The 23,614-nt window shown below is 34.6% G+C and overlaps 1 long non-coding RNA gene across 1 annotated transcript; it reads left to right on the forward strand.

Moving 5' to 3' along the window:
* Positions 1-796: 796 nt before the first annotated feature.
* On the forward strand, positions 797-3,079 carry LOC141904162 (uncharacterized). Its single transcript, XR_012619127.1, has 4 exons — positions 797-868; positions 1,112-1,206; positions 2,848-2,930; positions 3,017-3,079. It is a non-coding gene; the product is annotated as an uncharacterized LOC141904162 (long non-coding RNA).
* Positions 3,080-23,614: the final 20,535 nt, after the last annotated feature.

Raw genomic sequence — 23,614 nt, forward strand, 5'->3', positions numbered from 1 at the left:
CTGTCACAAACATGTCAGTGTCAAAACATGTCAGCAGTACTCATGCAGTAGTACTCTCTCCATTATATATAAACAAAAATAATGTTAAGCACACAGTTTTCTAGTTGGAGTTGTAAAATAGAAGTTGAAAATAAATCATCTAAATTCAAGATCATGACGTTATTTCAATGATGAGAAAAGGACAAGATATTTGTGAAGTATTTCTGTGGTAGATTAGTTATAATCGTTCATATGTGTTATTCTACAGAAATGGCTGGTATTTCGGTATAATATGATAATCTGTCTTTTATATTTGTATTCATAGGACTCAGCTGGCTGCACGGTGTGTAACTTGTCAAGTGCTGTGGTGTATGGTGATAGATAGAGTTATATAAGGGTGTATGATTGAGGTTTGGGGGGTTGGTGTGTATACTGGGACCGGTACACACGTGTTTCAGGAGAAGTCCTGCTGATAGCCGCTGGTCGGTTGAAGTGTAGTTGTAGATATATGTATTAAAGTAACCGTTGGTCGGTAATTCGTAGAAATGAAAGAAATTCCAATCGGGTAATGAACGGTTCCTGAACTTCGCTGAAAAAGCTGAAACACTGAAAAGCTGAAATAAAAACGCTGAAATTTCAGGGAATTTCCGAAAAACGCCGAAATTTCAGGGAATTCCCGAAAAACGCTGAAATCGTGCTAGGTACCGACAATACACGTTTTGAAATTTTTTCCGGGCCGGTGTCCGCTGACGAGTCCTGAACCGTGTTTTATGCTCTACCTTCGGTTACAGAGACATGCCTTAAGGTCGTCGTCATGATCGACTTGATCGATTGCGGATTGCGTGGATTGTTAGATGTGTTTTTGCCATAGTTTTATGTGCATATACCGGTACGATCTAACAATGAAGTTATCACTTCATTTGAATAAATTCTTAATCACAGTAATATTAATTCACAATATTTTTTCTTATGTTTGGTGATTTCTTGCAACTTATCATTGCCAAGTCTCATACAAGTAGTAGCTGAATGAAAGTACAGTTAGGCTGAACCTGATAACCCAAATTAAGTGCTAGCATGGAACTAATGATTATTTTGATTCTATTTTCGGTGTCATTGAAATTCGTTAAGAAAGGTTCAACCGTCATAGTATACTGTACTTAGCATTGCTACAATTGGGTGCCATATTTCTACAAGGAGGAAGGAATCTTTAAGTGTCTTTGTTCCCGGGTAGGTGGTTCACTTTCTCTTTCGACTTGCCGGAGACTACTATCTGCAATGTATTGCATGCTTTGATGTGTCTGGCCTATAGGAGTCGAACGATATTTTTTTCCCATACACAGGCTTGGCTTTAGTGTAGATGAAGGCTAGGCACTGCACATTGTGGATTGACTGGAACTCTTAACTCACAAAATTAAACGAGTCAACAAGAAAGATCCAATAATTGGACATTTGTCTAACTATATTATTTAACAGCTTGAAATAAAACATAACACATTCTGCAAGAGTATACAAAGGAAATCAGTTCTTACATTATATCAGAATCAATAGTTCGCTTAACTCTGGCTAGAATTCTGGTTCCATTGCTTCATATTCTAATGAAATCCACTAGTATACCTTAGAATATCGCTTAGCTTAAGACTAAAAATTTGGTACCAGGAAACAGGGAAGAAAAGTGGGTGTACTGTACATCCGCAATTGACTTATTTCTCTCAGGTTGAATCAAGTTATTATTGAAATAGCATTCGAATAGCCATTTTATTTTTAAAAATTGTGTCGTTCAGCTATCCTGCTGCAAATTTCGCAGTTGAAGTTTACTGGTGCCATCTGATTTCTCAGTATCTCAAAAAATTTGCACATTCTAAGCCTGAATCTAAAAATAGAAAAAGGTGCATTTTAGTCGGATATAAAAGAATAGTGGCTAATGCACCCTGGACTATATAGCCTATGGGGTGGGCCTAGTTTGAAAGCACTGAGGTCCGAGAGAACAGCACTTAGTAAATAAATACTGAAATTAAACTTACAAAACACCCAGTACTTGAGATGATGTACTTGACAAGAAGTGTCACCAGCTAAGCAAATCAACTTTGTCTATGACTCCTCTTTTTATAGATTCAGTAGTAGTCTAAAAATAAGAATCGGTACATTTTTCTAACAGTTGGTATGTCATTTCTTCAAAAAAACTAATTATTATCACGCCACAGCAAATAAATTATTCACAGTTGTTGAATGGTTAGCCCGATTTAGATTAATTGGTTGACGCTAATCAGTATGACCCATACGTAGGGGCCTACTGCATGCCATTGGCGTCAATCCATTCCATTCCATTCCACAGTGAATTAAAAAGAAATTTAGTTAGATCCCTTTTGTCCAAAAGCTGCATCATTTATATAACTAGCTGTCAAATTTAATTTACCTCCTTCAGAGAATACCATAGTGACATAGTCCGTCGCCCATCAACGTGTTGACAAAAGAAAAGTTGCTGCATGTTTTATACATGAACGTTCAAATAAGATATTTTGCGTCTTGCAGGGAATATTGAGCATAGTGTTTAAGTTGGCTTGCACGGTTTGTGAATGGGTTTTCCTAATTATGCTGCCTGTATGCATTAAAAATCCGGATTTCAAGCGAATTAATTTGTCCAACAAGTGGCCCCCTAGAAATATACTCCACACATACTGTCCATGCATGTCTCTGTAACCGAAGGTAGAGACTAAAACACGGTTCAGGACTCGGCAGCGGACACCGGCCCGGAAAATATTTCAAAACGTGTATTGTTGGTACCTAGCACGATTTCAGCGTTTTTCGGGAATTCCCTGAAATTTCGGCGTTTTTCGGAAATTCCCTGAAATTTCAGCGTTTTTATTTCAGCGTTTCAGCGTTTCAATGATTCAGCTTTTTCAGCGAAGTTCAGGAACCGGGTAACGAACGGGTTTTTGGGACGCATTGAGTCCGTAAGTATTTGTGAAATAAATGTTTTGATACTAAGTATATTTTATTCAATACATAACCTATGATTATTGTGATATATATTTTGCAGCTTTAGAGCAGGAATTGGATAATCGAATGTGTGTGAGATATTAAAGAAAGGCAACTGTACATAGTGTAAATAAATTGTTCGTGAAGTTGAAACTACGAATTAGTTTATTTGATGGATTGATGGCTCGATAGAAATTCGTGACAATATTCACGTCATGACACTAGCTATAGGCCTTCAGGGTACAGCTAGCAGTTGTCCTTAAGGTTCAGTCTGGGAACAGCGTCAAGACACTCATGTTGAATCATGGATGTGAAGCTTGTACCCCATGGGCAATGGACAAAATGATCTTCAACCTTGTATATAACTATTTTCCAAAATCTCGATGTATTTAATTAGGCAGCCAAGGAAATTTACCCAAATCTTTCGCTTGCCGGTTCAGACTGAATGAAAGATTGTTTGGATGAACCGGAACCGCCCCGTATAATTTCCAATTATGTACCGGTACTTATTTCAACAAACAAAAAATTCTGTTAACTCGACCGCCGATCACACAACTATATCTGTACTTCGATTTCCGATTTCAAAATCAAACCCCCTGTTTCGCTCCCGGCAAATCAAACGAAATTTACCAGCCAAATAAATAAATAACGGGGCAATCCCCATTTTAAGATAAAAAAGAATAAATAGATAGACTGTTTTTTATACCTGATCTAATCAGTCTTGTTTGTAATATAGAAAGTATTCAAAGAAAGCAGCTGAATATTCCCCCCATATGTCCAGCTTTTTGACCACTTCTCCATCCATCTAATTTCAGTAGATTTCTATGTTGAATGATGGACTACTGATTTAAATGGTCATTACTAGATTGTGAGTATTATATTTCTTTTCTTCTTCAGTCTCATATAAGTAATAGGGAATAAGTTGTTTCAAGCCAAAGGTCGAAGGGTTCAAAAAATAAATTCTCGCACACTCGAATTCATTTTCCGACCCTTCAACCTTTAACTCGAAACAACTTATTCCTATGGTGGCTGATAAGGGCCATAGCGTAAAATTCCTGGTACGTAAATGAGGGCGCCAGAACGCCAGAACGCCAAAACGAAAAAAAAAAATTTCTCTAAAAGTTCGTTTTGGCGCGCCCCCGCCAAAACAACGAAAAACGTCGAAATTTCTCTAAAAGTTCGTTTTGGCGCGCCAAAACGGAGAAGATTCCGTTTTGGCGCCCCCGCCAAAACGAACTTTCATTTTGGCGCCCCCGCCAAAACCAAGTTTAAACCACGTAAAATAATTCTATGTATACGTAAAATATTTTCATATATGCAAATTTATGCAAATTACACACAAGATCAACGCGCCAAATTGAAAAATAATTTTACTGTGGTTGAATGCTTGTTTTGGCGGGGGCGCCAAAAAGGAAATAACCGCGCCAAAACGAACTTTTCTTTGTTTTGGCGCGCCAAAACGAACTTTCAGAGAAATTTCGACGTTTTTCGTTGTTTTGGCGGGGGCGCCAAAACGAAAGTTCGTTTTGGCGGGGGCGCCAAAACGGAATATTCGTTGTTTTGGCGCGCCAAAACGAACTTTCAGAGAAAATTGGACGTTTTTCGTTGTTTTGGCGGGGGCGCCAAAATGAGGGTTCATTTTGGCGGGGGTGCCAAAACGGAATATTCGTTGTTTTGGCGCGCCAAACCGGACTTTCAGAGAAAATTTGACGTTTTTCGTTGTTTGGGCGGGGGCGCCAAAACGAAAGTTCGTGTTGGCGGGGGCGCCAAAATGAAAGTTCGTTTTGGCGGGGGCGCCAAAACGGAATTTTCTTTGTTTTGGCGCGCCAAAACGAACTTTTAGAGAAAATTGGACGTTTTTTTTTCGTTTTGGCGTTCTGGCGTTCTGGCGCCCTCATTTACATACCAGGAATTTTACGCTATGGCCCTTATCAGCCACCATATATTCCCTATTACTCTTAAAATATTCATATGAATATGAATAACTTCTAAAATCAATTTTAATAAAAAATTTGTTATTAAAATGGAGAGTAAACCCAATAAGGGTAAAAAAATATTCTAAAGCGAGAGGTTTCAGCGAACTCTAACTCTTTTTTCAATTTTCAATATAAAAAGTAACGAGTAATTAACGAGTGAAATAATGCATATTTAAAACAGTGAATATTTATATTTATATGTGTTAGATTCTTATTTTAAACATAAAAAGTAACGAGTAATTAACGAGTGAAATAATTCATATTTAAAACAGCGAATATTTATATTTACATGCGTTAAATTCTTATTTTCAATATAAAAAGTAACGAGTAATTAACGAGTTGAAGAAAATATCAATTTTAATAAAAAAATGACTAATAAATGAATGAACAGATACTACAATTCCAATAAGGGTAAAAAAATATTTTAAAGCGTAAGGTTTCAGCGAACTCTAAAAAAGTAACGAGTAAATAACGAGTTGTTAGAATTAAAATAAATTTTTAAACATAAAAAGTGTGAGTAAAGTGTGAGTGAAATAATTCATATTTAAATCATTGAATATTTATATTTATACGTGTTAAATTCTTATTTTCAGTATAAAAGTAACGAGTAATTAACGAGTGAAATAATTCATATTTAAAACAGTGAATATTTATATTTATATGCGTTAAATTCTTATTTTATGTTTAAAAGTAATGCGTAATAAACGAGTTGAAGAAAATATCAATTTTAATAAAAAAAATTACTTATAAATATGAATGAACAGATACTACAATTCAAAGATATCGATTTACATGAATTAGAAAAATATTTTACAATTAAAAATTTCATTCCTATTAAAGATTTGATTAAAACTGCGCGTCTTCGTTTTCAAGTGAAAAATATTACTGAATTAGTGTTTAAAAATCATTATCTAATAATAGAGTTATCGAATGATAAAGATAAAATCTTATTCAATACAATAATTCCAAAATTCACAACATTTGGCGAAATAGTTAAACATTTAATAATTACAGATGAAATGCAATCACTTTTTAATAATGAAAATTCACATAAAACATTATTTTTACACTTACGTTATTGCCCATTCAGAGAATGCTATGTTATGTTTTTCAGATTACAAGAAAAGAGATTCATCCCCGACATTCCAAATGAAAAATCATTTAAAGACATAGGTACTCAATGTGATTTAGACAATGAAAAATCATATAAAGATGTTGGGATTCAATGTAACTTAGACAATAAAATTGATACACCTAAATATGAACCTAATGAAAAAATGTTATGTAATTGTGGAAAATATTATACTCAAAGAAATAATTAACACCATCTTAAATCAAAATATCATAACTCAAAAATAATAATTCAACTCTAAATATTCAAAATAAGATATTTCAAATTAATTTTTTTCTTAAATAAATGTATGATTCGTTGAACTATTTCACCAAATGTTGTGAATTTTGGAATTATTGTATTGAATAAGATTTTATCTTTATCATTCGATAACTCTATTATTAGATAATAACTTCTTCATTGAATATACAATTGATGTAATCTTTGAAATGAATATTTTTTTCTACTACACTTTTAGTAATTCCCTTCAATTTCTTTGATTCATGAGTTTTAGTTTTATATGAATACATTTTTTTTTTAGGATCATTCCTTGATTCAAATAGAATTTTAACATTCTATAATGCACTACATAATTATATTTATCTTCCTGAGTTATCATTAACTTTTCTGTATGAATATGATTTTCGGGTTTAATTCTTTTTTGATAATTTGATAATTCTTCATGCGTTACAGTTTTATGTTCTGGACAGTATGCTAGATTTCTAGATTTGAATTTTTTATCTTCAGGATATTCCAAGTCTACAACAAAGAAGTAACCAGTCTCTGAATCATCTGCAATATCTAGAATTCTTTTCTTCCAATCAAATTTATCATTATTTTCATGTTGTAAAACTTCACTTATTTCAAATACTCCATGAGGTTATGGTTCCATCATTGCCCATCCATAAAGATTATTTGCATCTATATATAATAACTTATATCCAGGGTTATCATTTACATTGAAATATCTATCACCTAATACACCTGAAACTCCTCCTCTTATAGATTTTTCAAATAATAATAATTGATCTATATTTGTTAACAAATCCATTTTTATATCTGTAAATTTTAAACCACAATCCCAAGTTAATCCTGGTGATGAATAATAATGACATGGGTCAATATTAAAATATTTTATATTTACATCTCTAAACCTTTCAAATATATCAGTTAATAATAATACATCAGATTTTAAATATGAATCTACTAATTTTCCATGATTTTCTATTTTGAAATGATCCCAAATATTCAATGTTCTATCATATATTTCATCTTTAACATATTCATTTTTTAATTCATCATAGAATTGTTCTTTTAATAATTCAGTTATATTAAAATCATTATGCGATTTATAAAATGAATATGGAATTGCGCCTTTATATCTCATTAATTGAAAATCATCATTATTTGGGTAGTGTTGTTTTAATATCTTTAATTCATCATCAACTAATGATTTTGATAAATTATCGAATGACCTACTTAAAAATCTATATGAATCTATAAATCTTAGACACCCAAATTGGAATGATATATCATTCTCAGATGTTTTAGCTAACATTTTAAATTTATAAGTTGGTATTTTATCTTTCGACCTATTTGAATTTAATCTTTCTATTTCATTACTGATTTCTTCTATTTTATGACATAGCTGTTTGATGAATAAATGAGCATCATACCCTGATAAATTATGAAATATTACTGGAACAAAATTGATTTTCTTAGCTTGTAAGTTACAATTCTCATGCGCCGCGCCTCTAAACTTTCCATTCAAATGATCATGGTCTCTTACTTTTTTATCTTTATAATTAAATATCTTTTCACAATAATAACATTTATCTGCAAACTCAAATTCTTCTTTATCTTCTTCTGTCATAATTATTTCTATATTTGTATCTAATAGTTTACTAAATTTGATTTCATACTCAATTAATAGGTCACAAAAATGATTGATAACATTTTCATTTCTATAGTTATAATATTCACTTTTAATTAGTTCTGGATTATCAGATTTTATATATAACCCGAAAGCTGCAGCTGATTGATGAATCTTTTTAATAGTATTTGTTATTAGAGGATCTGAATAATCAATTATATCATTTTCATTAGAATTTAATTTCTTTCTTTTATGATATATTTCTTTTCTATCTTGATCAGTTAATTCTTTATTTAATGATTCAAAATCTCCATATATAACAAATGGTACTTTATTCTTGTAATTATATTTTTTTAATTCTAATATCTTATCTTTTTCATTTGGTAAAATCATTTTACAGTAATCATGGTTATCTCATAATTGTTTATGATTTAATAATGCACTTTCGGTTCTGAATTTAGTCATACATTTTCTACATAGATATATTTTATTATCAAAATCATTTTCTGATTTGAAAAATAAATCAATACGTTTTTTCCACATATGATGATTCTCATAATATAGTATATCTATAACATCATTTGAATCATAATCTTTTGATAAGTATAAAGGTTCTAATGTATAATGTTTAATATTATTGCCTTTTTGTTTTTGGTAATTTGATTAAATCAAATACATTTATTTTTAGATTATAATCTCTTTCTATTTTTGGAATACTTTTAATTCTAACAGGGTAATTATCTATCTTATAATTATTTTCAAATGGTTTATAATGTGTTAATCTAAAACTATGTTGTTTATAATCTTCAACTGGGTGTAAGTAACTAACTATTGCCCATAGAAAACATTTATCATCTTCATTTTGTACATTTATAACAGCATTAGTTTTAAATGATAATTTGATATAACTCGACGCTTCAATATCTGGTTCTTTATAATATGATAGATTATTTTCATCAATTGGTTTTGATTTAGTTAACTTATTATGTTTTGTGTTATAAACATGTAAAGTCATAAATATTATTTCATCAAATATTAAACCAGACCCTTCAAAATATTTCTCTTCTATTTTACTTTTTATTTCATTATAACATTTATCTAATCTATCATCTATATGCTGTTTTGAAATAATATGTTTTGAATGAGAATTTATATTATATATTGGTTTATCTTCAGATTTTATAAATTTAACTTTAGCGGATATACTAATTTTAGGGTATTCTACGCCTGTAATTATTTTGATAATATTTTTCATATTTTCTAAATGTTTTTTATTTTCTTCTAATGTTTTACCTTTATGAAATTTAAACTCGATAGCAGCTGGTCCTATATCACTTTTAAATGCTTCAGTTATTTCAATATCTTTTTTATTATCTAATGAATTAATATAATTTCTAACATCTTCCATGTATGGTCTTGTTTAATCTATTTTTTATTCTTTTAATTGTCTTCGGTTTATTGTTATCATTCTCAAAATAATCATCACCTAAAATATCATTATTGATATTTGTAATATGACTTTTAGATTTTAAATATTCTTTATAATATCTTTTATCACTGAATGATTGATTACACGTATCACATTTATATATTTCTTTTTCATTCTTTAATTCATCTAATTTAGTTTCTAATATATCATCTTTATATTCTAATTTCAATTTATTCTCTAAATGTGTTTTAGTTTTATTGTGTCTTGCTTTTTTAGATTTATCTATATTAATTTTACATGTCGGACAGTAGTACTTATTTGCTTCCATTCTAATAACAAATTTTTCATTAAAATTGATCTTATATTATTCAAAATCTATATCATGACATCATTCTAACCTTTATATATGAAGTAGAAATCACCTGAACATAATTCTTCTAGATCTTCACTTGATAATCTATGAAACCTATCTGGTAAATATGTTCTGAATTTATATTTATTTCCCTTTAAGCCTCCATATGCTAAGTGAATAACTAATTTATCTCCATAGTTATTAGTAACTGTATCAATATTTGCAATTAGATATTTCTTATGAATTGTTAATTCTGTTAAATTCTTAAATTTATAATCTACTGATTTGACATTTGAAGTATCTTTTATTCTATCTAAGAATTCACTGTATATTTGTTTACTCTCCATTTTAATAACAGATTTTTTATTAAAATTGATTTAAGAAGTTATTCATATTCATATATATGAATATTTTAAGAGTAATAGGGAATAAGTTGTTTCGAGTTAAAGGTTGAAGGGTCGAAAAATAAATTCGAGTGTGCCAGAATTTATTTTTCGAACCTTCGACCTTTGGCTTGAAACAACTTATTCCCTATTACTCATATATTCTATTTATAATCCTGATTATCGACCGATTGTACTCGTCGACAATGTTTAAAATCCTGATTGTCGACCGATTTTACTCGTCGACAATGTCTGCATTCCTGATTGTCGACCCATTCTTCTCATGAACAATAGCCGCGATCACACGGAGACAATTTGGCCCGGGATAAATTGGCACGGATCAGGCTCGGGCCAAAATTGGCCTAAATAGAGAGCGCGTTCACACACAAACCGTTCACTCGATACTAAACAATGCTCAAACAAAGCGAAGTGGATCATTTCCGGTGCCAGTTGCAATTCAAACGCAATCATTTGTCTGGTGTTAAAATTTGGCTCCGGCCTGGTCCGACGTTTTTGGTCAGGCCAAATTTGGCCCGGGCCAAAAATGCTCGTGTGATCGCGGCTAATGTCTATAATCCAGATTGTCGACCAATTTTACTTGAATACAGTTTACGCCCCACGATCCCCTAGCCAACTCTACAGAGAGGAATATTTGAAACAGTTTACGCCCCACGATCCCAACAACTCTACATAGGGGAATATTTGAAGACAGTTTACGCCCTACGATCCGCCAACTCTACAGAGGGAATATACATTTTCTACGCGTAATATAAATGACTGGATTCAGTACTATTCAGGACACTATTGTGACAGTTGAAGAAATTTGCCTGCATTGTGGACCATGTCGACGAGTAAAATCGGGCGTCGATCAGGATTTTAGACATTGTCGACAAGTAAAATCGTCCGACTAACAGGATTGTTAATGTTGTCGACGAGCAGAATCGACCGACATCGATCTCATGTCGCATTGTTTGCAAATTTTACATAACTATTAAGAGATTCACACGATTTTATTGTTGCTCAAACTGTCAAAATTCATCCAGGGGCAGAAGAAATATGAAAAAACACGCATCACAGATATTTTTTAAAAAAGGAGAAAAAATTGACCCAACAATACAGGACAAAATTAACCTTACAAAATGGCGGCTAGCAACTGTAAAATGATTTATCACATCATGCAGGCACAACACACAAGTTTTCCAGGCCACTTCGTCAAGTGCCATAGACATCAGGCGTGCAAATGTCGCCGGGGCGTTTAACAAAGCCAAAGGTCAAAGGGTCGGAAAATCAAACGAAATTAACAAAATTCATATCTAGGATTTTGAAGTTCACCAATTTGAAGTTGTGGCTCACTTCGAGGGCCGCAATTTTGATTCTTTCCTAGGAAACAAAACTTAAAATAAGAATTTATAAATTTCACTTTAATTTTCGACTTCAACCTGAAAACCTACGAATTCCCTATTACTTGTAATTTGTAAATATAAATTATCTATCTGATTATGACATACATGTATTTATTGTCAATGAAATAGAAAATGAATCGAATGTATATATGTCGTAATCAGATAAATAATTTACACTCACAAATTACAATTTTACCTGAAAACCTATATTTTTCCTATATATATATTACCTTATTTCGGTTTGACTTCATTTGAACATTTGAACCACAACAGCATTAGACTTTTTAGACATTATAAATTTAATTATCATGTTGACACAAAACTCGAAGGATTTACAGAGAAATACTATATACTACAAAATACTTGACGATACAGTCATTTAATTTCCTATGTGATAGGGCCTATAGTAACCAACACGATGTATGTAACAATCCTCAGTATTTACGGGAACGCCCAATCCTATGTCTTTCCAGTCTATATCGCTATCGGGATATATCATTTAGAAATTTAGATGATGTAAATTAATTGAAAGTAATAAGCATTGTTTTCGTAGTGTAATCACGGCGTTGATAAAATCCGTTGATGCTACAAATCATCAGCAGGAGGAAGCTGTTATGAGTTAGACGCAATTCGTATAGAAACCCCACTTTAGCTTTTGCTTTATTCTTTAATAAACCGTTTCTTTTCTGAAAATACATTGTTAAGAAATTAAACATTTTTACGGTCAATAAAATACTACTAAATAGAATTCCAATCAAAGCTTGCAAGATACCTTCCCTTAATCCACACTTTTACTCAATAAACTACTAAACTGGTCTTGAAATATATGTTGTATTACGCTAAGAATTCATCGAATGTTCTACGGATGTGTTTTTTATGGTTCAAATGTCTATATGCCGTTTATCGCGATGCATCGAACTTCGACGTCAGTCAGAATTCAATTAAATGTTTGCGCGAGCGTGGCACGGTCAATGCGCCGCCGGCGGTGTACGGTCATAATATTAATCGCCCATGATTGCTGATAGTTTATGAGGAATGTTCCATTCATTTCCGGGATGTCGTATATGCGCTCGACTTAAGTAATGCGGGTGATAATTATATGATTACACCGACCGTTTCGGAATAAGAATTAAAATAGTCATAAACGTATACGACAAACATCATCGTGTTAAACTGCCGATACTTAATAGAATATCCTACAGATTTTAGTCGTTACTAAAAGATGATGTCAAGTAAATGTGGAGAATATTGTCGCAAAATAGTGGAAATCATTACGACGGTGAAGGCTGTGATAGCCAGACTTTTGTTTATGATACATGGCTTAGTGGCGATTTGGCGAGTTGTAGAGACGACTGAAGATTCACTTTACTGGTTGCTATCCGTATCACTTATTTTTCTTATCATTGAATGTGTTATCAGCCTTAAGTACCAAAGGGGCTCCGAATCGAAATGGTAAGCACTTTTACTGTATTCAGATAGAATCAACCGATCACACCACAGTGCAACTTTTCTTTTGAATGAAAATTTACCTCCCCCATCGTGGAAACTCATCTTCTCGGGTATTAGAATAATTGTAGTTTTTATGTTTCAGTTTGATTTTGATTATCTTATATTTCGCATTTAAAAAAAATGAAAAATGCAGTCAAATTCCGTTTGATTATTAGAAATATTAGAAAGATGGCCGGGGAAATAGGTAGAAGTATTCTACCCGAAACATCAGCTAAATTATTATTAGTCCAAGTTGATTTAGAGTATACTGACGTTAGTCGTAGGTGCACCCATTGGGGATGGCATTATGTTCCGCACTCAAAGGGTTACTGAACTAACCATATCTCGAAAAACTAATGTATTTCCATTATTTCAAAGAATAAGTTTGAAGGCCCACTGGGAGTATAAAAGCCCAATCAAAGTCAGACATGGCAGTATCTTTGAACCCATGGAGTAGTGAAGAGCTCCAATGGTTGAAACTGGCATTTTCCTATTATCTTTTTAAACTATTTGGATCCTCCTTTGTGTCAGATATCTATGAGTATTAATTTCTACAGGCAAAATGGTAATTAAGGGCCCCTGCTTTGAGCAATTAAGCTAATTAGTTGGTATATTCTTCACAATTTGAATCTTTGAATGACGTCTTGGGAAACCAAGATCCAAGAGACGTAAAGCAACAAAACAAACAAACAAACAAACAAACAAACAAACAAACAAACAAACAAACAAACAAACATCAAGGGAGGATTTATCTAGTGTATCAGTCTAGCTTGCACGGCACGGTAACAGTAACATAATACCCAGTCATCACCATACACATAATAAAGATATAGGCTTATTCATAATACCATTTTACGACATAAAAACCTCTACCTTGATCAATGAATCAGTCTGAAATTTCATACACTTCCAGTATTATTTACCAAATTTCAAAATCGGATAAAACTGAAAATTCTTCTAAGATCTTCAAATTTTCTTTTAAAAAATCCTGGTCTTTTTCATATAGAAAATAATCGTAAAGCTTTAGATTGTTATCCCCAATATGAATTGACCATTCAAAATCATTTCAGAACTTGATAAGAAAGGTTTATGAATTTTCCAGATTTTACTGTGTGACTGTAATGTTGTGAGCCACCCGTACACACTGTAAACATTATAAACAAAATACTGTAGTAAAAAAGTTTTAGCCAGTGGGACGGCCCATCTTAAATGCTTATCACCCGGCATGGGTGGATCCAGGGCCCTATCTCGAGGGGGTTAAGGGCACCTACTATTATCGTCGAATCACGGCAAAAATGGCACATTTTATTATTGATTTATTTTCATAGAACTATATATAATACAAGTACAAAACTAAGCATTTCTGTATGTACATTACAACATTAACACTCTAATTATACAATAAACAAAATATCATTATAGTATATGACGGACAGTCCACCATAACTCAAACTGGTGGTTTTCAGGGACACCAACAACGCCAAATCATGCCAAACGAGGGCACTATTACGTCAATGCCCCTTCCCGGTTATTTACTGCTCATACAAATTGGCCTTTTCATGAAACATGGGAACGAACCCACATAATCAAATCCTTATCTAACCACTATGGGGTGTAAATTTTGAAAAGGCTATTCGCATGTCATTCAGTCCTTTTAATGTATCTAGGATATGTTGACCCCTAGATGGCGCTCCTTATACAGCCATATGTTAATATATGTTTTGTCCGTTTCCTAGTACGATATTTATATCAGCAAGTGAGAAACCGGTCATAGATGCTTTGAAGGTATATCTATCATTTTCTTAAATAATAATATTTATCATTATTACTATTCTTATAATTATTCTCTTTTTACACTGAATTTTACCGAAACAATACAACCAACCGATATTTACTGACTGCTGCTTGGCACCGTTAAATGAGGTCATCGTCATCGGGTCAAAAAAAGTTAGTGGCACGGGCCCTTTCTGTGATAACCTATTCGGGCACCAGGGAGTCAAGTATGGGATCCCACTTTCCCCCTTAACCTCAAGTGGCAGAATAGTGGTTTCAATGTGTGTTCAGTGTCCCTTTACAAGACGCGTGTATTGAGGTGTGGTTTGACTAGGTACTCCACCAGCTCCACCAACAAAACGTTGGCAAATGCATTTTCCTCTATATCATCTAATTGGATTAAGGGATTTCTATGGATATGTAGTACCTGGTACCTGACATTTAAGCAAGGAACCCCTTACATAATTAGTTCCTTCTCTAACCACTAGGGGGTGTCAATTTTGAAGCTCATTTCAGCTTCGGTTTTTGGCGTGTAATTCAATCCTTTTATTTCAGAAATCGTAAAACTTGGTATAAGTACGTGCCATATGCCAACGAGCATGATTATTAAATGCAACACAGCCCCTGGGAATTCTGAAAGCACCGTATCTTCGTTATCCTCAAAGTTATCTTGATTTTTAACTTGGTAGAACAGTTGGCCTTCTTTGTACAAAGTGGCTATATGGATCTACATATCCCGGATATGCATTAAAAACTATGGTGCTGCTTCAAAATAGTAGTGTTATGAAATGACGAGACTAGTGTTTATTTCACTTTCCAAACAACTAGATCTCTAATAATTATATCGGCTTTGAATCACAAACAATAAAAATTTGTTTTAACTTTGATAATTCCATTTTGTTTGCATATCAAGGATATTGCAGGAGGCAAAAACCCGTTATCGTTACTTACAATTATGTTTTTTTAATTTTTCCTAGTCCACCCATCGATTCTATTCTAACACATTACAATATTGGTTAAAGAATCAAAATCTAGAAATAGACTTTAGTTCGTCATGTATTGAAGGTAGCGCTTAAATAGATTTTGTTTTTAATACATTGATACCGGTATAATTACAATCATTCTTGAGAAATTTTAGCTGAAATGAGTGATGGATTAATGAAATGTGAATGATTGAAAGGTGTAAATTAGAAGGAATTTTTACAACGCGCAGTTCGAACAACGCGATGTAAAAATTCTTTCTAATTTGGTATCCATGTAGATGGCGCTGACGATGACACAGTGGGGCTACAGATTGAATTCCTGCCAGCGCAAACTCCGAAGCTACACATGGTACCCAAAGTTTTAGTTATTCCTATTTATCTTATATGCCCTGCTTTTTGTGTAGAGTGCATACATCAGTATGCAGTATATATCTTAGACGCTTATCTCAGTGGAAATTAACCAGGCACGGATCCAGAGGGTTGTGGTTTCAGGGGTCGTGACCCCTGCTCAGCTGCCAAAAAGAAATCTAATCGTTTTGTAGGAATGTACTCAGGACAAAGCAGGCGGACAGTACCATATAATCGTTTATCCTTTTCAAATTTGAATTCACGAAATATTCCGTAACTCTACTTGCAGGTTTTCGCCGGTATTCTTTCTTTACCTGAGCTCCGTTGTTCCAGCTATTTGGTTTCTAGAACTAGAAATATTTTACATCCGCCTTAGGGCAAGGGAAATGATTTTTCTAAAACAAAATCAATCGACACCAAAACTGTATGAAATCGGCGTTCCCAGCGAGTTGATGAATCGTCCGAATAGATCCACCGATAAGATGGATGATTATCTGTATAATATTACCATGGCACCGACGGCATTATCATCGATCAAAGATTCGAAGAAGTATGCTGACTTTTTTGAACAACAGGATATTTGGAATAATACGAGCCAAACTGGTAATATCACTACTCTAAACGGAAACGATACGTTTAGTATGAATAGGACTGATGCTAAGATTAAAAAAGCCAGAATAAGTTCATGGAATATAACATCAACAAGTACACCACGTACATTTCATTTCTCTTCTACTTATGCTAGAAGCATAGCAACCGGAATACCCGAAACTAACACCACCACAACTCGTTTGAGTGCAACTGAAAATTCAGTAGCATTTAAAGCTTTAGGGGTAAGTAGTAAAGTAAGACCACGAGAATAAATGGATTTTAAGAGATTTGTAAATGATTTCAGTCATCATATTCAAAATGGTGTTTTATTTTTAGATCAATCTTCCGATTCCACCGATGCCACCTACCCAATGGGCCAAAATTCTAGAACAGATCCTAATGTTGTTCTTGATCATAGGACGGTGGCTTCTGCCGAAAGGCGAATTGACACGTGACCAGTTATCTCAATTGTTATTGGTTAACATCGGAATGGCAGCAGATATAATTGAATTATTCGAAGCTTTTCGCGAAGAGAAGGTTCAGTATAATCTCAAACTGACATCTATCATATTGTCACTTTGGACATTGAGCTTGTGTCAATTTACCTTGATAATGACGGCGACGAAAGCCCGTAAATCGCGTTTTGCGATCACCAAATTTGATGAGAAAGACGGTATTCAGTGTTTTTGTTGCGAAACGGAAGTATGGTCGATTTTAACGGTTTTACTGATGCAAGATATTCCATTCTTCTGTTTGAGAATGACCCTCATATTTCACTTCAATGTCGTCAGTTACTTAAACATATTTTTTACGTGTAAGAACACTTTAGTTATACTGCTGCAGTTTTATCGAATCATTGTCATTCACATTCACGAGTTTCAAAGCACGCAAAAGGTGCTAGGTGGAGAATTGGCGAGCAATGACCCGGCTCAAGCGGTCATTGATGAGGAAAAACAAAAAGTAATTCTTGGATCAAATGGGAATTGTGCAGAGAACCAACAGCATGATATAACTTGTTACAATACACTCACTTGTGTTGAGGCACAAGAATCTATGCTCTAAAAATAATCTTACGTCATTCTTAAGCCGATAACTACATTTAATGTCAATCTCCCTAATATATATTCACAATAATGTATTCCACCATGCTGTAAATTCAACTTATTAATTGAGCAATTTAGATGTGCCTTGTTTCTCATTATTCAGCACCACTGTCTTCGTCCCACTGTCAGTGAGCTTTCGTGACGTTTTAACGATCATTTATCAAATAAATTTTGTCAACAGTGAACAAGTGTATTGTTGATTTAAGTGATGAATTTGAAATTGAATTTGGAAAGAGATGCCAATCAACCATATTGCCCATCAACCATACTTAATGATTGCTTTTTTGACGAGTCACTAAACTATCGGTCGTTTGAATCGCCTCTTCAACACAAATTGCCATAAAAGTATAATCGAACTTCATAGCTGAGGCAATCACGAAGGATGCCCACCATAATGACAAGTTTGCATGTCTTAAGTACAGTCAGCCCCCGATATACCACCCACATCGGTGCAGAACGATTTTGGCGGTATAGAGAGTACGGCGGTACATCGGGGGTGTTTTACTATGTATTTGTATCGAGATGTACGGTACATTGAGAAAACCTGGAGGTAGGCGCGGTTGGCTGTATATGAGAGGGCAGTATATCGGGGGTTGACTGCATATTGAATTGAAAGTTATACGAGTTCCGAGTCATCCCACACTATGAAACACGATACGCTCACACTTAGTACTATGTATTAAAATACAAAATTGACCCTCTGAATAAGCTTATCCAATGCTACAAAACATGGCATACTTACCCTACCGGTATGTACATGTATTATACAGCATTGGCCCTCCGAATACGTTTATTTCTGATCATTCGGTAGATTAAACTTATCACAATCTGAAGCGATTGACCATGGTCTTCTGGGCCCAAGTGTAGGATCCGGTCAAGTTGTTCCAATCCGAATCACATATTTATATTCATTCGCCCTTTGCAGTTTATGGACTGTTTGACTGGTTGGCGGGCTAACTGATTGACTTGGATGACTGCGCAACTGGTAGGCTGAATGACTGGTTGAATGGCATGGTCGCGATGGTGGAAAGAGTGATGATTTTGATGGCGATGACGACGGAGATGGTACAGATAGGGATGGTCGTCATGATATTGGCAATTGTGACGGAGAGGATGGTGGTGGTGATGATAGTGGAGATGGAGGTAATGATGGTGATGTTGGAGAAGGTAATGATGGTGATGTCGGAGATGGTGGTAATGCTGTTGATGTTAGTGGAGAAGGTGATATAGTGCAGATAATGATGATGGTGGTCATAATGGTAGTTATGCTGGAGGTGGTGATTATGGAGACGGTGATGGTGGAGTGGACGGTAGAGATAGCGGTGATGTTTGAGATGGTGGAGATGATGGTAACGATGCTAGAGAAGGAAGGGGGGTGAATATGGTGATGCTGGTGAAGGTAATGGTGGTGATTATGGAGACGGTTCCTATGGTGCTGAATCTAATGTTGCATATGACGGAATCGGTGGTGATGATAGTGGTGATGTTGAAGGTTATGCTGGTTTTAGATACGATCATGATGGTGGTGATGATGGAGATGGTAGTGATGATGAAAGTGATATATATATATATATATATATATATATATATATATATATATATATATATATATATATATATATATATATATATATATATATCACTTTCATCATCACTACCATCACCACCGTCATCTCCAACACCTCCAATATATATATATATATATATATATATATATATATTTATATATATTGGAGGTGTTGGAGATGACGGTGGTGATGGTGATGAAGGTATGTATGCTGGAGAGCGTATATATAAGCAGACAACTGTGTAAAATACATATAATACATGGACTGCAAAATAAAATTTTTTGTATATCAAGTCTATACCAGAGTTTGCGTGTCTGTAATCTAGTACTCAGTCGAGAGCACAGCCTGAGGGAAAACAGCACATTGTGGTTCCTCAAAAAGCCCAAAATGGCAGAAATGTTTAAATCGACATTTTTTCAGGCATTGGTGAGTAAAAGAACCGCGCAGAGAGCTCAATCTACCAAGTTCATCAACGGCGCAGACGATATTACAAAGTAACAGCCAAACCTGCCAGCAACCCAGAAATCAAAAGCTCGTCTTGTCAACTACAGGACAAGATCCGAGAACTTGAAATAATCAACTAATCGATGTTAGCCCTGATCGACAACGATGAAATATATATATGAAAGTGCCAGAAGAAGCGGAGGAAGTAATCTCAAGAATAAAAGACCATAAGTTGTTTTACGACCAATGTGCTAATACGCGAGTTGTAGTCCACGTTTTCAATCTGCCCTTCAGATATTAACAGTTTAAACACTCGACTTTAAAGTTAATCCCCCGGTTCCTGAACTTCGCTGAAAAAGCTGAAAGACTGAAACGCTGAAAAGAAAACGCTGAAATTTCAGGGAATTCCCAAAAATGCTGAAATCGTGCTAGGAACCGACAATACACGTTTTGAAATTTTTCCGGGCCGGGGCCGGGGCCGCTGCCGAGTCCTGAACCTTTGCTTTAGTCTCTATGTGTGGAGTATGAAAACCTATGAAAACCCTATCACAACCGTACAAGTCAACTTCAAACACTATGCTGAATATTCCAAGAAGTGGTTTAATTCTTCAAGACAAAAAAATCTTATTTGAACATTTCAAATGTATATAAAATATGATTATGATAGCCTTTTTTCTTTTGTCAACACGTCACGCATGACTATGGGCGACTGTGGTATTCTCTGTTGGAGACTGGAGGTAAGTTAAATTTGATAGCTAGTTATAATGACGATGCGGCTTTTGGACAATTTAAAAAAAATAAAATAAAATGGCTTTTCAAACGCTATTTCAGTAATAACCTTATTCAATCAGAGAAAAATAAGTCAACAGCGGATGTACAGTAGACCCCACTTTACTTGGTTTTCCTGGGACCTTTAAAAGTAATTAATTAGTCTTTAAAAGTTAAGCGATATTCCGAGGTAACCAAGGGGATTGCAATAGAATACGAGGCTATGGAACCAGAATTCAAACCCAAGCTAAGCGAATCTGTGGCTTTAACGCTTGATTCTGATAAAATGTAGAACTGATTTCTTTTGTGAAATTTTGCAGAATTTATAATGTATATTTTAAGCTGCTAGTTAATATAGTTAGATAAACGTTCAATTATTGGATCTTTCTTTATGACTCGTTTAATTTTGAGAGTTTCGAGTTCCAGTTAATCCATATTGTGCAGTGCCTAGCCTTCATCTACACTAAAGCCAAGCCTGTGTATGGGAAATTGTTGTTCGACTCAAAGGCCAGACAAATCGAGGTATGAATGCAGATGGTTACCTCCAGCAAGTTGAGAAAGTAAACCGTTTTGACCTCTACCTGGGGACGAGTGCTTTTCTCCCTAAGGCTGGGTCCTCGATTGGATACAAGAATACAGACATGAACTCTGGTATAGACTTGGTATACATCTTAGTTTACAGTCAGGCTGCTTATAGTACGTACAGTCATGATCATTCCATCATGAAATTCCAATTCCAAAATGGCGGCACTGATAGATTGTTTGTCGGGTCGCTCTACAAACTAGGACCATTTTTAGTATAATTTTGGTCAGGCGAAGTGATTGAAAATGGATATAAAACGACCATTAACCGTTGTATGTTTCGGTAGGAGATTTTCAGAGGAGGATATATTTAGTAAGCTTGGAGAAAACACAAAACATGTTCGAGCCATTCAGTTTTTGAAGAATGGTGAGTGTAGAATTGCTTTTAACAATTTGGAAGCTATAGAAAACTTCATTACAAGTGGTATAAAGATCAGAGATCGTCAAATTAAAGCGTGCAAAATTGACGAATTGATTGATATAACGAACGTAACTATTAAAGACGCGCCGGTTGAGCTTTCGGATATGTTCATTATTAATCAGCTACAAAAGTATGGTTACGTAGTAACCGGTTCACTGCGAAGAGGCAAAATTAAAGACACCGAAATTTTAAACGGATCTATCTATGTGAAACTGTCAAACGTAAAAAAATATTATACCCGTGGAGAAGTTTGGAAGATTTGAAGTAAGACTTTTTTGCGACAATAATAAAACACAGTGCAAACATTGCGGGGACACTGATCACCCGTACTTCAGATGTTTACTGAAAGCTAGAATACTTTATTTCAAGTGTAAATCAGCTGATCATATGGCTAATGATTGTCCGTACGACATAATTTGTTATCATTGTCGTGAAGACGGTCACAAAAAATCTGAATGCCCTAAGAGACTCCAACTGCAGGCGCCTTATATTCACTGACTTGCCCAGTAGTATTCATGTTGACAGTTTGCCAGGCGCAACCGCTCATGGTATTGATCAACAATTATTCAAGCTAAACCCGAAATTAGACAGTAACCTAGTAAAACGCGTTATTTGTCATCTAGGAACAAATTACATTTCTTTAAACAAGGACGATAATGATCAAACTATTCTCGACTTATCCAAAGCTACAAATATACTACTTACTAGATTTTTAAATTGTGAAATTCATGTATCCAGGAAGAAAGACACTCTAAATATTTGGATGGATATATGAAAGCTGTGGGTACTGGAGTGTTTAATGGGTAGTGTAGTGTGATCTGTGTGCATTTGTGGCCAGCACACAGATCACATTGTTCAATGGGGTTTGGTCCAGGACTCGCGAGATTTTCAACAACACGGAAGTAACGTGTAATAAATGATGACTTGAATTGCATGACTACAAGTTGTTGACGCGCCAATTGAAATGGATGATAGAACGATCGTAGCATTTATATCAAAGTTTGGAGATTACGCGTCAGGTTCAATAAAAAAGGACTGATAAAAGGGACATCTATTTTCACCGGTACCAGGTACTTGCAACTTCACAATATCAAGCAGCCATTACTAAATTTCACAAAGATTGGGAATTTTCCTGTGAGATTATATTGCGACACAATGTGCCTACTCTGCTTGAGTAGCGATCACAAATCGTTCAATTGTCCGAGTAAAGTGAGCGATCACAGATTATGCCACGAATGCAAGTCTCCAGACCATGTGAAACGTGATTGTCCTCTGCTGAACGAAAATGAAACCGATGACGATCACTCCGACGAGTCGAACTCGAATCCCCCAGTCGCAGGGGTTGCGCCCACAGATCCAGGCACGAATCCCGTAACAGATCCTAACAATGTATTAGTTATAGGGGACTCCAATATGCGTATTTCCTCTTTACTAATGGCACTGTCGTTTATCAAGCTGGGGCCACAGCAAAAAATATTGATTACTTACTCGAGAAAACGAAATCGGAGTTCATGGACCCTCAATCAGTGACCGACGTGTTGTGGTCCACCTAGGAACTAACGACATCAATCGATATAAATCCGATAGTGAAACGATTTAAGTGAACATAACTTTGGCCCCAGCCAAAGTCAACGAAAATTTTCGTAATGCCAAATTAAGTTGCTCGAGCATTATTCCGAAGAAAGGAACGACTAATTCGACAAAAGATTTCAACACATCAGCCAGCCTAATGAACACTTATATAGATCGATTCTGTTCAAAGAACAATATATCATTTATAAAACAATGACGCCATATTGAAACCTTCGGGAGTCATCAGGGACCGTTATCACAACATCAGTGATAAGAATGGAATCCATCTAAATGATGTTGGGAAAAGAGCCCTCGTCGAACACTTTGAAGCTACGCTATACAACCAACAATCCGAGGTAATCACCACGCCTGCTACAAACAAACGCAAAAAACGATCCCTGACTCAAACTCCGCCGAGTGCCGAGAAACTATCGAAAAAAACTAATGTTTCTGCATGAAAAAATGTAAATGTTAAATATGAATGGACTAGA

This window comes from Tubulanus polymorphus, chromosome 4, assembly GCF_964204645.1.
Source record: "Tubulanus polymorphus chromosome 4, tnTubPoly1.2, whole genome shotgun sequence".
Taxonomy (NCBI): domain Eukaryota; kingdom Metazoa; phylum Nemertea; class Palaeonemertea; order Tubulaniformes; family Tubulanidae; genus Tubulanus; species Tubulanus polymorphus.